This window comes from Panthera pardus, unplaced genomic scaffold (genome assembly GCF_024362965.1).
Source record: "Panthera pardus isolate Hobbes unplaced genomic scaffold, ASM2436296v1 HiC_scaffold_17, whole genome shotgun sequence".
Taxonomy (NCBI): domain Eukaryota; kingdom Metazoa; phylum Chordata; class Mammalia; order Carnivora; family Felidae; genus Panthera; species Panthera pardus.
In genome coordinates, this window is record NW_026526732.1 from 39,782,531 (window position 1) to 39,799,744 (window position 17,214).

A 17,214-nucleotide genomic window follows, 5' to 3' on the forward strand; every position below is an offset into this window, starting at 1 on the left:
CAATTCATTTTTTAAAAGCATTATTTTAAATCTGGCTGTTTTAATGAGTGGGTTCTCTGGCAGAGGACTTCTACCTTTCTTTGGATTCTAAGTCTGGTTTTTGTGTGTGTATAGCAGTGCTTCCTGAAGTTCTCCAGCCAGGGCTGTGGCAGGAAGAGGAGGCAGAGGGTATGGGATGCCAGGCCCAACTCTCCCTATTCCTCACAGCTCCCTCTGAAAGAGTTTGATTTATGTGTCCACATAAGGCACACATTCATTGATTCTCTCTCGCTCTCTGTCTGTCCCCACCCTGTAAATACATACACAGAACTATCTACATATATATGTGTGCACACATATATATCTTCTAGACTTAATAATGCAATCTAAATATACAAAAAAAACCTTAAAAAATCTAGTCTTTAAAAAATAATAGGGGCGCCTGGGTGGCTCAGTCGGTTGAGCGTCCGACTTCGGCTCAGGTCATGATCTCACGGTTCGTGGGTTCGAGTCCCGCGTCAGGCTCTGTGTGCTGACAGCTCAGAGCCTGGAGCCTGTTTCGGATTCTATGTCTCCCTCTTCCTCTGACCCTCCCCTGTTCATGCTCTCTCTCTCTCTGTCTCAAAAATAAACAAATGTTAAAAAAAATTAAAAAAATAATAATAATAAAGGTGCAGGGCACCTGGGTGGCTCAGTTGGTTAAGCGTCTGACTTTAACTCAGGTCATGATCTCACGGTTGGTGGGTTTGAGCCCTGCGTTGGGCTCTGTGCTGACAGCTCAGAGCCTGGAGCCTGCTTTGGATTCTGTGTCTCCCTCTCTCTCTGCCCCTCGCCTGCTCACACTCTGTCTCTGTCTCTCTCAAAAATAAACATTAAAAATTTAAAAAATAATAAAGGTGCTTCATAATACTCATAATCTAGTCTTTTTACCTGTGCATCTTTCCCTCTCTCCTCCTCTTCTACAATAATCATAATGAACCAGATGCTATTTCCTAAACCCTCTTATGTTTGCTCAGGCCTATATTATTGATCGTGCTGTTTTTTTTTTTTTGTTTGTTTGTTTGTTTGTTTGTTTTATTTTTTTTGTTCTTGATCCCAATCTTTGCCTGCATGGAAAACTTCCTCTGACTCTCCACGTCTCAGCTCTCCAAGATCATCCTCCCCAGTGAGGTGATTCTTGTCTTTGCTCCCAAAGCACTGCTTGCCTACTGTGAGCAGAGAGCTTGTGCACACATGAGTACACGATACTTTTTATGCTGTGTTGTAATTGTTCGCATTTATCCCCCAAACAGTTCTTGTGCATCAGTTATTTTTCTGTATGTTCCTTCAGGACAGGATTATATCTATTTTAATCTTTTGAATACTATCACTATGCCTTATTCAAATAAGGTCCCAAACAAATCATTGTGCATGAATAAAATCCTGCAGATATTTTTTCCAGCGATTGGTCTAATGCATCCCCTCAGGAAGTCCTTTAATTCTAGAGCTTAAGTGATTTTTAGGTGTTCATTATAGATATTTCGGCATGTTATTAGTAAATAATGTATAATTAAATAAAATGAGGCAATGACAGAGTAGACAATACTTCTAATTCCCTATTCATGTAGATGCTCTAAATATATCAAAGTGGTGAAAAGAATTTGAGAACTTTTGTTATTGTCTATTGATCACTCCACATAGTAAAAAATACTTTAGGAACTATTTGGTCATTGATGACTATTTGGTGTAGTAGGAAGAACAATTGAAAATGAATAACTATATATGTCTATCAAAAGTTCTTCAAATGTAGGGGTGCCTGTGTGGCTTGATTGGCTCAGGTCATGATGTCATGGTTTGTGGGTTTCAGCCCTGTGTTGGGCTCTGTGCTGACAGCTCAGAGACTGGAAACTGCTTTGTATTCTGTGTCTCCCTCTCTCTCTGCCCCTCCCCCTAATTGGGTGCATGCTCTCTCTCTCTCTTTCTCTCTTTCTCTCTCTCTCTCTCTCTCTTAAAAATAAATAAATAAACTTAAAAAGATTCTTTAAATGTAAAATAATGTTTCATTTTAGTTCCTTTGCTCCGGTAACTCACCATTGCCTTACAAAAGTAATAGTATGAAAAATATAACACACACAAAAAAAATAAGATAAAAACATATACATGAGTTACCTATACCTAAATATTTGTACTTAAATTATTGAACAGAAGTTCTCATTGAGTTTCTTTGACCCATAGATTATTACTTTGTATCAGAGATAAGGTTCTCAACAATATCAATGTTTTATTATTACTTTCAAGATGAAACCTTATTTATTCCTCGGTAAAGCATTTACACTCAGCACACATTTTGATGCATGAATGTTTTCCAAATATTGTGATAAAGCAGTTGAGACATTGTCATGGGATGTTTGTAATAAAAATTGAAAGTTCTACATGTAATTGTCTTGGGACTATGTCTGCCTTTGAATATGCCAGAAATTGACTAATGAAGTCTACATTAGAAAAAGAGAAAAATGTTGGATAGCATAATTTAAGAATAGTGGACTAGAATTATATTTACGTCAGGCCCCCCAAAATTACAAATACAATTATGTTTGTTCTAAAGAAATAAGAAATTGAGGGGTGCCAGCGTGGCTCAGTTGGTCAAGTAAGTGTCTGACTCTTGGTTTTGGCTCAGGTCATGATCTCACAGTTTGTAAGTTTGAGCCCTGATGCTGCTCTGTGCTGACAGCCCAGAGCCTGCTTGGGATTCTCTCTCTCCCTCTCTCTCTGCCCCTCCCCTTATCAAAAAAAAAAAAATTAAAAAACAAGAAATTGAGGTCCTGTGCACAAGGTCAAATTCCAAATAAAAAATATCCAACTTTATTTGAATGGAATGATATAAGTAACCTTATCAAACAACATTTTATGAAGAAAGAACAAAGGTAAAGAAAACTCAGGAGTCAGAAAACTCAGGAGTCAGAAAACTTTTTCTGTAAAGGGCCAGGTGGTAAATATTTTAGATTTTGTGGGCTAATTTCTGTTGCAACTATTCCATTCTGTTCTTATGCCCTAAAATAAGCCATATTCAAGAAGGAAATGAATGGGGGTTGCTATATTCCAATAAAACTTTATTTACAAAAACACACGAAAGACCAGATTTGACCCGTGGTCTCTATTATGCCAACTACTGTTTTAAATTAAGAAAAAAAGAAGCAAATAAAGGACAAGAAAAATATTAATTTAGTAAAGCTAAATGAGCTTAAATTAACTGAAGGATTGTATTTTACAATGAGGAAATTCACCTATTTCTCTATCGGACTAATTTTATTCTAACAATTTAAAATGATGACAATACTGGCTATACATCATGGAGACTGTCTTCACTGTCTTTCAAGTCTGTGACTCACAGAATTTCTACTCTCCTAATTACAAATACGATGATCATCTGGATGACCATTTTCTTTTTTTTCTTAAAAAAATTTTTTTAATGTTTATTTTTGTGAGAGAGAGAGAGAGAATGAGTGGAGCAGGGGCAGAGAGAGACAGAGACACAGAATCTGAAGGAGGTTCCAGGCTCTGAGCTATCAGCACAGGGCCTGATGTTGGCTTGAACTGGTGAACTGCAAGATCATGACCTGACCTGAAGTCGGATGCTTAATGTACTGAGCCATCCAGGCGCCCCTGGATGACCATTTTCCCACCAAAGATTTTCCACTGCTGTATGTCTGCGTGTGTGTGCATTCAATATACTGACCTAATTGTTTCTTCTAATTACACTTACAATAAAACCTGGAAGTTATTCTTGACACCTCCTTCACCATTCTTATGTAGCCTAGTCCTCCTGTTGATTTACTTTCTAAATAGCTCTTACTGTTTTCTCCTCTATCCTCTCACATAGACTCCTGCAAAGTCACTGATTTGAAACCCAACCTCAATCCTTCATCAACATGGTAGCTCCAGTGTGACTTTCAAAGAGCAGAGACATTCAGCCTCAATTATTTCCCTTTATTCAAAATACTAAGTAAAATCCTTCCCAAGGCTCCCCTAGCTCTGCTTGGTCAAGTTCCTGCAATCCTTTGCTCTCTTGTCTCTCTCCTGTGCCTTCTCATGCTCTGGGCTTTGGTCACAGAGGCCTACTCCTGGTTCTTCACACTTGTCACTCTCAGTGCCTTTACAGGACATTTCCACATGCTGTTCTAACTGGAACAGTCTCCACTCCCGCCCTCCACCATTCCCTTATCTAGTTAATTTCTTCTCACCCTTCTCAGCTTATCTTCAGCTTCATTTCCCAGTGAATCCCTTCTTGACTTCACTGACTACCTCAAGCCATTAGTGGGACTCTCTTGCATCGCTAGGGCCTAGACAAGCATGAGGTAACTGAGGCACTAAGGATGTGTTCACTTTCAGGGCCATCAGGTATGGGGTTATTGTCTTCAAGGAGATATGAGGATATGACAGAGAGTAGGACACCTAATCACCAAGTAATTCCAAGTAAGTTCAGGGGCCACAACAAGATGATGAGAAATGTGTATCATTCCTCTTTTTAAGTGTATACATTATGTCCTGTTGTGGGTCTCTGGGATCCTTATTGTGAAAAACTGTCCCTATAAAACTGACAAAATAAGATCCATATGGAAGGTTCTGTAGGGAGTTTGAATAGAGTATAATTTTTTCAATTTTTAAATAAAATTCTCTCCACTTTAAACATATAAGCAGGTATATATATACATATATATGTATATGTATATGTATATATGTATTTATATGTATATATAGCATTATATTATCATTGTTTACATTAGCAAAAATATAAAAAAAAGACCATAATAGGCCTTTGTTATGTGCAGTGATTACCAAGATAGCACTGAATAAAATGGACACAAATTAGAACCAGGGAGCTTTTCATTTCCTGAGTATGTACAGATTGAATATATTCATCTCTCTTTCGCTCTCTCATTCACACGCGTGAGCACACACACACCTCATGCCTTATATTTTGGCAGTAGTTGAAAAGTTCACCATCTGGTCTTGGAATAGAGTGTCTGAACATGCAAGGAAAAAAATGTATTAACCAATTAAAATGAACTCTTTGGAAGAGATCATTTGATTTCTTTAAAGAGTCTTATAATTATATTGACCATGGTCCATTAAGATATCCATTCCAACAAGAAGATCTTTAATATGAAAAAGAAAACCTTGCTGAGCAGAATTATTTTTCATTGGCTAGTTGATTTTTATATTATTTTATCTTTTTGTTCTAAAATCTATTGCCAAATGTTATACCTTTGTAACACCATAACTTTGTACACTGCTCCATCAAAATAAAGGAAGAAAGGAAGAGTAGGAAAAAGAGTAGGAAGAAAGAAATCACCTAGAGAATGCTTTATAAATAACAGTTTCTCTGAGAATTAACAGAAAATGGAAACAATTCACTCAAGTATTCGGAGGACCTGGACATTGTCAGGGCTGTTGCATTGAGCAATCTCAGGGACACAATTCACATGGCATTGTCTGGGAATGTCAGTTCCTGGAGTTATGTAGTGTGGGTGTCCCTTAAGGGAAGAATTGTTGTGAATATGTTAGATCAATGTTGTGAAGCAGACAGACCTTTATTTTAGTTTCACATAATTATAAGATAAAAATTAAACTATCAGAAGAAAAATAAGCCACCTTTCACAGGTACTTTAGTAAAACTATCTGCTCCTATGTCATAATATTTTCCTATCTCGTTTTTAGTTTAGTTCAAAATTCCAATGTACTTGTTTGCTACAATAAAACTGTATTCTGCCTCAAAATGCAAGCTCCACTCTGCAACAGTAACTCTGCCCACATAAGTTTCATTGATAAACGTTTCTTACAGTCTTTTTCAGTAGCCGGTGGAACTAAATGAAGAATGTAAATAATTAATAAAGCTGTCATGTTTTTATTTTTCTTTCAAATTATGAAGTCAGTGGAGCAAAAGTCTAAATATACATGCGTCTTGTAAACATACACAGATTTTACGCAGTCTGAGATAAAGCAATTTAGGTAAAGACATTTCTGTTTTCGCAGATTTCACCACGAATTTAGAGAAGTGCACCTGTAGAACAAAGCACGAAAACAGTTTGAATTGCAAACATTCGGTAAGGTAAACAATATTATGGATATAGACTCATTGTAGGCTCTCAATAAGTGTTTGTTATAACAAATTAGCATAGTATTTCTCCTTGAGGACTATAATCTAAATATCTAGGTCATTTACTTCTGAAATAAAGGGTAGGATTATTTGAAGGGTTAAATAAAAATAATATGTGTAAGGCACTTAGTATAATTCCTGGAGCATAGTATAACTGCTCAATACATTTATTAACTTTTCAAAATCATTTCTTCAAGTTCTGGAATATAGTGTTCATCAGTACCCTCTCTCTTCTTATCTTTCAACTGCCATAGTAATGTCTGCTAGTTGAGGGATCTTCTAAACCAAGATAGCAGAATTTTACTACCCTTACATTTCCTTTGGTTGATATTTACTACATTTAATTGGCCTAGGCTATGAGATCATCCGGTACAAATATATCATCCTACTCAAATTTATCTCAAAAATTCTACTGAGGTTTTAAGTAGTATAAAATAGGTTGCTGCCTTTATCAATATCGGAAGGTTTAAAATCTGTTTATTGGATTCATAAGACGTACTCATGTCATCCCATATAGGTGTCAAAATAAAATTGGAAACGTTTTAAATTACATTTGCCGAGCACTTACTATGTGCCTAGCACCAAGTTATTTACTTTAACCAAGCAGTATTTCATATTTAATGTCTACAACAGCCTGATAAGTAGGTTCTACTACTCAAGGCTTTTACATGAGAAAACTGAAGCTTAAGGAGATTAAATACCTTCTGCAAAATTACCAGCCAGTAAGAAGTAATATTGGAATATGGATTCTTTCTGAGTTGGCTCAGACTGAGCTTTGATCAGTTAAATGTCTAATAATATTTTCACAATAAACGCTTTATTTTAAAATGAATAAAACATGAAATGTCACAGTTACTATCCTTTTGATGTTTTATTTGTATCAGATGTTAAGAATATACTTGTTCTTCGTAGATAATTCTATAGTTAATAAATAAATGTACATGAGATTGGTCATCCTAAATATTAGTTTAAAGATAACAATTTCGCAATGGATGATCATTTACATTCCCCTGGACCTTGAGTCAATTTTATAGAGCACTGTCTGGCTTTTCTTTGTAAATGCAGCCATTTGTAAATAGACTACATCACTGAATTTAGAGATGTGGGAAAGTGCAGGCATGGCTTTAGTTACAGAAAGCATAGAAACCACACCTGTAGTGGAAGCTTTTATTTACAGACAATGATCTTGCACGAAGTTGCTTTTAAATAAGATTACAATAATATAGAGAAGTTTTTATTTAGTCAGATTAAATCTCTATAGTATTAAATCATATGAAAAGCCCTTTAGTCTTAAATTCACCAATTTCTTTATTCACGATATTATTTTCTTGGATAATGCTAGAAGAGAATGGGAATTTACTTGGTGAATTATATATATTCTTGAACAGGTTGCTTATTATGAAATTAAAAGGAAGCATTAAACCTGATACTTTCATAAACTTTTATAGTCCCTGGGATCACGTGAATTTTACTTAATTCACTGAAGATAGTGAAATAATGTTCACTCTCAGATACTGAATATGCTGCTACAGCAGTGCTCATTTTCATCCTAATTTTGCATTTATTATTACAAAAGTGTCCCACACTATGGATACTTAAAATGTCTTCTCACTTTTTTTAAAGTTTTATTATTATAATAAAAGATTTTTTATAATAATGAAAATTACATCTTTACTTGAACCTTTTGCTAATGTTATTACTGTTCTTGTAAGGGATATTTTCTAGAGAGTCTGTTAAAAATGTTTATACTTTGAGGTGTATAACTTTTCATAAGAACAGAAGCAAATTATAAAGTTATAGACTTCCATAAAAATTTTCATATCAACTTTAGTTGACTTATAGAAGATTTAACATCTCTTACTGATTTTTCTTTTTTTTTCTTTTTAACTGAGTTTAAATGAATTCTTTTTTTGATTCCATATGTTACTTTGAAAAATATTACAGAATGCCTGCAGTGATAGGATCTTTTTTTACATGTCTTATTACATGTTGCTATGGGTCTCCACTGAGAAGACCTATTTTAATTCTCATTTTCAGACTCTCTCCTGAGAAGGAGAGCTGCTGTCTTCTTTCAAGGTCACAGGATTTGATGGATGAGGAGTACTAACAGAGATCCCAGTTTCATTCCAAATTGAAAGAAAAACAGAAAAGAAGATTAACCTGTCCCAATTAAGCTGAAATGAGGCCAAGGGCAGGTGACCTTTTAACAAGTGAACACTATGGTTTTAAAGCTGAATTACTGGTGTTTTCTTTATTTTTCAAGCTCCTTGTGACTGCATGCTAAAAGTAGCTTATATCTTATAGAAAGAACTCTTCTGTTTACTACCCTTTGGCTCTTAAGAGTACCTTGGTCTCCCACTGAGCAACATACTATGAGAATTGAAATGTCATGGTTAGCTCTAAGTGACTCTCTTTTGTAAAACTTCTAGCAGAATTTATTTGCCTTAGATCAAGGATCAGGGTTTCTTAGTGCCATCCAGGGATTTGGGATTGGGACACTTTTTTTTTTTTAACATTTATTTATTTTTGAGAGACACAGAGAAACAGAGTGTGACAGGGGGAGGAGCAGAGAGAGAGGGAGACACAGAATCTGAAGCAGGCTCCAGGCTCTGAGCTGTCAGCACAGAGCCTGACACAGGGCTAAAACCCACAAACCATGAGATCATAACCCAAGTTGACATCGGAGGCTTAACTGACTGAGCCACCCAGGCGACCCTGGGATTGGGATTCTTCATCCAATTGTCAACTACTGTCAGCCAAACAGTGTGCAAAACATTATACCTATCCCATCAATAAAGATTACAAGCGTATTAAAGAATGATGACTTGTGATTTAAAAATAAACAGCCTGTATAGGAAACGTTGATACATGTCTTTATCTGAGTTTGTTTTCAAAGAAGTCTTTCCTGGATTGGAGGACAGATGAAATACTTTTTAGCAAATATTCACATATTTAGAATTCCATTAACTCATCTATGTACAAAATTATAAATGCTATTTTCATGAAATCATTTTCTAGAAGTGCAAAGTATTTAACTATTGATGCAATATATCAGGCTTCTGGGTTATAGAACCCTTTCATAGGTAGGCAAATGCCATCTTAAGGTGATGGCCATTCACTGAATAATAGCATTATAACAATTTGGAACTGGATGTGACCACATAGCTTCTGCAACAATCTTATATAGATAAGGAAACCAAGAATCATCAATGTCATAGGAATTTCTTAAAAATAAGTGTTTTTTTGAAATTTTTAATGTTTTATTTGTTTTTGAGAGAGAGAGAGAGAGAAAGAGAGAGAGAGAAGGGGGGGGGGGACAGAGCACGAGCAGTGGAGGGGCAGAGAGAAAGGGAGACACAGAATCCAAAGCAGACTCCAGGCTCTGAGCTGCCAGCACAGAGCCCGACACAGGGCTCGAACTCACGAACCATGAAATCATGACCTGAGCCGAAGTCAAACCCTTAACCTACTGAACCACCCAGGCACCACTTGAAAATAAGTGTTTTTAACAACATATAAACTTCTCTCTTTAGGTAATTAATAATCTAATAAAGGTGGAATACACATATATACAAAAAAGCAAATTGTTGATAAATATACCTCAGTGGGAACACAGACATAATAAATTAAGGGTCATCAGTTGTACTTGCACTAAATAACAGTTTAGTTTTGAAAAAAGAAGCTTATAGTTCATTGCTATTTTTGCCATGAAAGTAGAAAAATGTCAACAATGACTTTTTAAAACCATCCCAGACATGTAATAAAGAACGTGAAATTTTATTTTGTCAAAGACTCTGAGCTTGTCAAGTTGAAGGTGCCATTTCAATGATTTCCTGTACCAACCTTTCTTCTTTAGAGGTTATAAGTAGCTGAATAGATGTTTTATACATTTCTAAAGATCATATTTTGGATTAAAATCTCTCAATACTCAAATAAAATAAAAATAACTACGATGTTTAAACGACTTGGAAAAGCAACAGTATTTTCAACAGCAACTGAAACACAAAAGTCTTTGAATAATACATTTAACAATAGCTCTAAATAAACATGTACACAATTTAATAGTTAAATGCTATGGGAGTTAATGTTAGTTTTAGGCAGAAAAGGTTAAAGGAAGCCATCATGGCAGATAGCACAAAGTTGTCTCTTTAAAGAACCAGAAGGATTCAGGAATGCCTGGGTGGCTCAGTGGGTTAAGCATCCAACTTTGGTTCCTGTGTTCCTCAGCCCCGCATCAGGCTCCGTGCTGAAGAGCTCAGAGCCTGGAGCCTGCTTCAGATTCTGTGTCTCCCTCTCTCTTTGCCTCCCCCACTTCCTGTATCAAAAATAAATAAGCATTTAAAAAAAAAGAAAGATTCAAATAATTGAGAAAGAGAAAGGAAGACATTGCCAGAGGTAATGATGTGAGGAGAGCTGTACAGGAGTTCCTTGCAGATGGAAGTTGGTAGAAAGCTCAAGGGAGAGGGTGGGAAGAACAGTGGCTGGGCGGGGTTTATGTGACAGAAAACAATTAGGAGGTAAGGTGGTAGTGATACAGTAGGACCAGATGGAAGAGGAGCTTTATTGTCAGATTAAGAGTTTAGAATTTATCTTCGGAGCATTAGGGGATCCAGAGGTAAACAAGACCTTGTTTGTTAGAGTAAAATGTGTATCTGTTTACATACATAATTGGAAAAATAAATAGCAAAATCTACCTAGTGGTGGCAATAATTAAACATATTTAAAACATTTCTTTTAAGCATGTACTTTATTGGGCTCATTCATGTTACTCAATAATGAATTAATCTTTAAACTGAGGTTATCAGGTAAACAAATGGAACACAAACATGTGTACGTGCACCCACACACACACACACATTTTACTTACTTATTTATTCATTTATTTAAAATTATTTTTAATGTTGATTTGTTTTTGAAGGAGGGAGAGACAGAGTATGAGTGGAGGAGGGGCAGAGAGACAGGGAGACACAATCTGAAGCTGTCAGCACAGAGCCTGACTTGGGGCCTCAAAGTCATGAACCATGAGATCATAACCTGAGCCGAAGTCGTATGCTTAACTGACTGAGCCACCCAGGTGCCCTGTGTTTTATTTTATTCACTTACTCTCAGCTTTATTCCAAAATTCCATCTTTTAAATGGTAACTGATTTAAGTCTAAATCACTATCAATGCTTGATTCACTTCTCTTATAGAGGAAAATCATCACTCTGCCTGCTGATTTGCTTTGCTGACAGCCTTCAATCACTTTATTTTCCCACATTTCTGGCTTGGAGGTTCAGCATGAAACTGTTTTGCAGAGTTATGGAATAAATGTTCAAAGATTTTCTTCTAAAGACCCACTTTACTTCCATCAGGCAGATTTCAGTCAGATTTCAATCATATGTCAGAGTATTCTGTGATCCTTGCAAGTCATAATAGTTGTATTCTATATTTTCTTTGAGGCAATATCAATACAGATATGCTTGGATGTACACATCAAAATATGGCAAACATTTCTCATGTAATGTTTTGTAAACGAAGTTCTCTAGAGTCCTGAATAAGCATACAGCCTTACAAAGTCAAATAAATATTTTAGAAATTTGATGTGAAAGGAAGATTGTAATGTTGAACTGTCAGGATGTTTGTTCTAGATCACTTGTTCTAGATTACTGGCCTCGGTCAACCTGAGTTATTCAAAAGTGGTATTCCCTGTTATATGTGTGTAACTGTTTTCAGATTTGGAAGCTCTGTCAACACGGAATGAAAATTAAGGGTCTTCCATGGGCAATGTGATGCATTTTGTCTATTGGGAGAGGTTGGTACTTGGGACAAGGTGAGAAGTTTGTACACTAAAATAAATGCATATAGCTGATTAAATATATTTTTTTTTCTAAGCATTAATATTTAAATTAGTAAACCTGGTTTAAAAAAATCTCAAACAAATTAACAACAAAATAAGACTACTCTCTAAAGTTCGGCTTAGGGCGCCAGTTCTCTCTCTCTCACTCTCTCTCTCTCTCTCTCTCTCTCTCTCTCTACCCCTCTCTCTCAAAAATAAATAAACATTGAAAAAAAATTTTTAAGTTCAGCTTAAATGAGTAAAAGACTATGGTTTTTGTTGTGTTATGAGGCTTTCAGTCTCTTTAAACAGTATATTGTCTTTTATATGTATTACTTCTCACTCCTTCCTTCTCTTCTCTTTTACCTTTCTATCAATTTCTTATGTTCTAAACTTCATAATTCATTTTTTAGAAGTCAGAATGTATCTTCTCATGGAACTAAGATTGTAAATGATAGATCTATCCCAAAATGAGCATACTGAAAACATTTAAATGTATACTGTAGCCGAACTATTATGCCTTTTTGTTAGAATTTAGTGTTGTAGTACCAGCAGCCAAACAAAACAAAATGAAATTTTTTTTCAAAAAGTCTTGAATTCAAATGATTGAGGTTAACAAGCAATAAACAAATACCTAGAAAACTATGTAAAACGAAAGGGATTTATGAGCATTTTCTAAGTGATTAAAATTTGGTGACATCTATCTATATATATTTTCCTTAATTTTGTTTCAAATTTCCTGGTTCTCTGTCTCTATAGAGAGAGAGAGTGAGTGAGCAAAGGGCAGAGGGAGAGAAAGAGAATCTTAAGCAGGCTCCATGCTCAATGGAGAGCAGGACACAGGGCTCGATCCCACAACCCTGGAATCATGACCTGAGCCAAAATCAAGAGTAGGACACTCAACCAACTGAGCCACCCAGGTGCCCCTCCTGGTTCTGTTTTTAATCTTCCTTTTCCTAATAGCTTATAAAACCCTAAATGCCATGTGGCAGGTCAAATTTACCTTTGCTTCTCTTACAGCTCCTGATAAGATATTTTAGTGAAAATAGGCACTCTTTCAATAAGTGCATTGGTCAGTTAAATATTGTCAATATTCCAAATGGAAATTCAAGGAATTCTCTAGGGTTTTGATGATTACAGTATTGTATTTATTATTCTTATTCAAAAATTATATCTTTAAAATTTATATATACTTTTTTGAAAGTTCAAACAGCCATAATTTAGAAAATTTTTTTTCTTATAAATTGGAGAGGCCAAAACAGGGAGTGAGGAAGAGAAATTTTCTAAAAGTAATTAAGAAGTAGTTAAACACAAAACAGATAAAGCAGATAGTCTAATATTAAATTAACAACTTTGAATCTAAATTTAGGGGAAAAGCAAAATGTGTATAAGAGAGAAGTAGAGAGTTGGAACCATATAGTTTGCCTCTCGATTGGAAGTTTGAGAGTAAATGAAACTTTTTGTATATGTGTATCTAAACACACACATACACACACACAGGACTCAAAGGGTTACAAACAAGCTACACTATAAAGAAAACTATGTAAGTGCCCAGAAACGTTGTAGGGTCATTTTATACCTTCAACACTTTTTAAAGTCAGGCTGATTTTGGTAATTAAAAGAATGGTTAAATATTTTGCTGTTTCTCAGAAATTTTGACATTGTCTCAGAATAGCATGAGGTCCCATCTTGTGTGAATACTTAGTACAGAGAATTCAACTAAATCTAGCATCACAGCAGACTGAGAATTAGAGAGGGAAAATAAGATTGTGTGGTTAAGTGAAATAGAATCTACAACAATGGGTCGAAAGTGCATTTAATGGGGATTACATACAGTGAGAGTACATAAAATGAAAAGGAGGCAGTAATCATACAGAAAATAGTTAATCATTTGCCACAGCTAAAGAAAGACATGAGTCTTCCAGATGAAGTATTATGCCAACTTTCAAGCAGTGTAACAAAATAAATCACCCTTAAAAATCATGGAGAAATTCCAAAACAAAAGAAGAAAAGCCTTAAAAGCAACAGAAAATAAAAAAAGTGTATCATCCATAAATAATGAACAGAATGACAACAGGTTTTTCGCCAGCAATAATAAGGGATACATGCAATGAAATAACGTCTTAATAGTTCTGAGTGAAGAGCTTAAACCTAGCTACCAATTCTGAATTCTATGCCCTACACAGCTAGCACTGAAAGGAATGAGGGCTAACTAAAGACATTTTCAAAAACAAAAATATGTTACTATCTACAGACCTTCCCTTATGGAACATCTACAGAAAGTAGGTAAGAAGAAAAGTGAACTCAGAAATAAAGGATAGTATTGGAGCACCCGAGTGCTTTAGTTGGTTAAGCATCTGACTTTGGCTCAGGTCATGATCTCATGGTTCCTGGCTTCCAGTCCCGCATCAGGCTCTGTGCTGACAGCTTGGAGCCTGGAGCCTGTTTCGGATTCTGTGTCTCCCTCTCCCTCTGCCTATCTCCTGCTCGTGCTCTGTCTCTCAAAAATAAACAAACAATTAAAAAAAATTGGAACAAATGAGGGACAGTATGGAAGAAGATACTGTGGGCAATGAACTCATCCACCTTATTGATTAATGTAATAAACATTGCCAAAGAAATCTTGACTCACATTAGGTGATTTTTTAAAGTGAAACTGGAAAACTAAAACAACATAAGGTTGGATGTGTGCAAGTTAGAGAACTCTGCATTTGTCACATTATTTGGGAAGAACATAGTGACATTGACCAGCCATAGACCTATTATGTAAGTAAATATGAGTAAACCTTAAAAGACTAGAAATAGAATACATAGCTTCCAAGACACTAGAAGAGGAAAAGGGGGAATTTCAAAACCTCATAAATCCAAAATGAAGTAGAGCCAAAGATAAAGCAAATAAGGAAAGAGCAGAGTTCACACAAACACATACATCTCATATACATTCATATAAAATCATTTGTATCTGTGATGATAATCAACAGATTAAACCTGTCCCTTTAAAGATGGAGATTATTCAAAATAACAATAAAATAAAATTCTACTATTTGTAGAAGACACACTAGCAAAATGACCTAGGGTATTTTACATTAAAGAGATGAAAATATGTTGTAGTAAACCAATTGAATGAAAGCTGAGGAAGCAACATTAACATCAGGGTAAATCAATTTTAAGGAAACATGAAATTCAACTTGAATGTTCTATGTCATAATAAAAACATGGATCACAAGACAAACTTACTGTGTAATACCTATTACAAGTAAAATTACTCAGAATATAGATAACAATATCATCACTTAGGTGTCAAGATTTTTTTTTTCTGTCCTCTTAAAGCTGTCATTTGCGATTACTACTCTACTGAGAATCATGACAGAACAAGATTTTTAACATGACATTTATCCACAGGTTTTTTTTCCCAGGTAGTATGCCAAAGATTTGCTATCTTATAATCTTTTGATATCATGTCACATTTTAATGTAAATGTGCTAATGCAATTCATGTTATAATGCATCAGCAAGTTGCTTTGCTCAAGGACATGGGTAAGCCACAGAGTCAGATACTTGGCTTTTTTGTGGACTTGGTTCAGGTCACTGAAGTTATAGACCTAGTACTGTATGACCCGTCAGTCCCTCAAGGTCTAAGTTGATTTATTCTTCTATTTGTCTCTGAAGACTCATTCTCCCTTCATTTCAGTAATCTAGAAAGTAGTAGTGTTTAGAATAAATTTTCTAATATATAATAGATATATAGGTAAGATATGGTAGATATAAAGATATTAATTTATCAACATACTTGCCTTTAGTGATCAAAAACGAGAAAGTTAGTCAATATTCACTACAGATCATTAAATTGCAGAGACTGTTAGTCTGGTGGCCAGACCTAAAGGTCTGAGTCAGAAGTCACTGAGATTTATAGAAGGAATCATTCAGTCCCTGCGATGGTGGCAAACTTATGGCAGGAACAGAAGTTCCGCTTGGCCCCTTTTCTGATTCAATCACTTAAAGCCATGCTCAGACTTTGTGACACATTCCCAGTAGGCAGCTGTGAGGGTCAAGTTTACACATTTGTTTCTGGTCCTTAGTTATGAGGGGTAGGATGGCCAGGTCCAGTGCAAATCTCCAATCTTACAGTATATATTGTGCTGTCTAGATATTGCCTCAAAAAGAAATTACCTCAAAACATTAAGTCCTATCTGACTATATCCTATATAGATATTGTGAGTCCTAACTGACAATATCAGGATTCTAGAATATATATATATATATATATATATATATATATATATATATATATAAATACATATATATTCTTTTTTCATTTTTCTTCTTGCAGAGTAGGTTATTTTATTTTATTTTTTTAAGTTTATTTATTTATTTTGAGAGAGAGAGAGAGCAAGCACAAGCAGGGAGGGTCAGAGAGAGAGGGAGAGAGAGACTCCCAAGCAGGATCTGCACTATCATGATGTGAGATCATGGCCTGACCCAAAATCAAGTGTCTGATGCTTACCCAACTGAGCTACCCAGGTGCCCTGTGTAGGGTATTTTAAATGTAAACACATTTATGTCCCATTAATGATAATGGGTATGGTACAGATATGTACATATGTGCACATATGTACAGTGTTCCCTCACTGGGTCATATTTGCAATTAATGAAGTACAGACCCTATAGCAGATTTAAAGCTATAGTCCTGTAAGCATTCTTTCCATTTAATACACTGCTTCAGTTTCCTGTGAGAATACAAAAAACAATGGTGCACTTCTCAATTCCTTACAACTGTTAAATATCCTGCCAGAGTTTCAACCAAAAAAAGAATGTTAAACTGGCCACACCAATTTATTGAGATTTGCTTTGGTTATTTTATATTCTACCTTAAAATAATTATATCACAAAATAGCTCTACAGAATGGTTCTTTGATCATATGGCTTATTTACTTTTTAAATGACTGTAATATTTCAATAAATTACATGCTTTATTTTCGCAATAAACTTCCACAGAAATGTATGTAATAAATCTACATAAGCCATACTAAATACAGAGCTCTGAAAATAGAATTCTTTCAAGCAAATATGACACAGAAGCAACTCATGTCCCAATTTAAAGGCTATCAAAAAACAAAGCAGAAATATTTCTTACCCTATAAAAGGAGAGTGATTTTCTAAAAAGCAACAAACTTGATCTCTTTAGCATCTTGAAATATTAAAAAATTATTCACCTTTCACACACACAGGTTACCGAGTAACTGATTCCACAAAGTGGACTTGGCTCTAAAACTAAGAAATACA

At 35.2% G+C, this 17,214-nt stretch overlaps 1 protein-coding gene across 6 annotated transcripts in view; it reads right to left on the minus strand.

Annotated features, from left to right (window-relative positions):
* The window catches only part of NKAIN2 (sodium/potassium transporting ATPase interacting 2), a 987,194-nt gene that overhangs the window by 328,460 nt on the left and 641,520 nt on the right, over positions 1 to 17,214 (minus strand). The window lies entirely within an intron of this gene.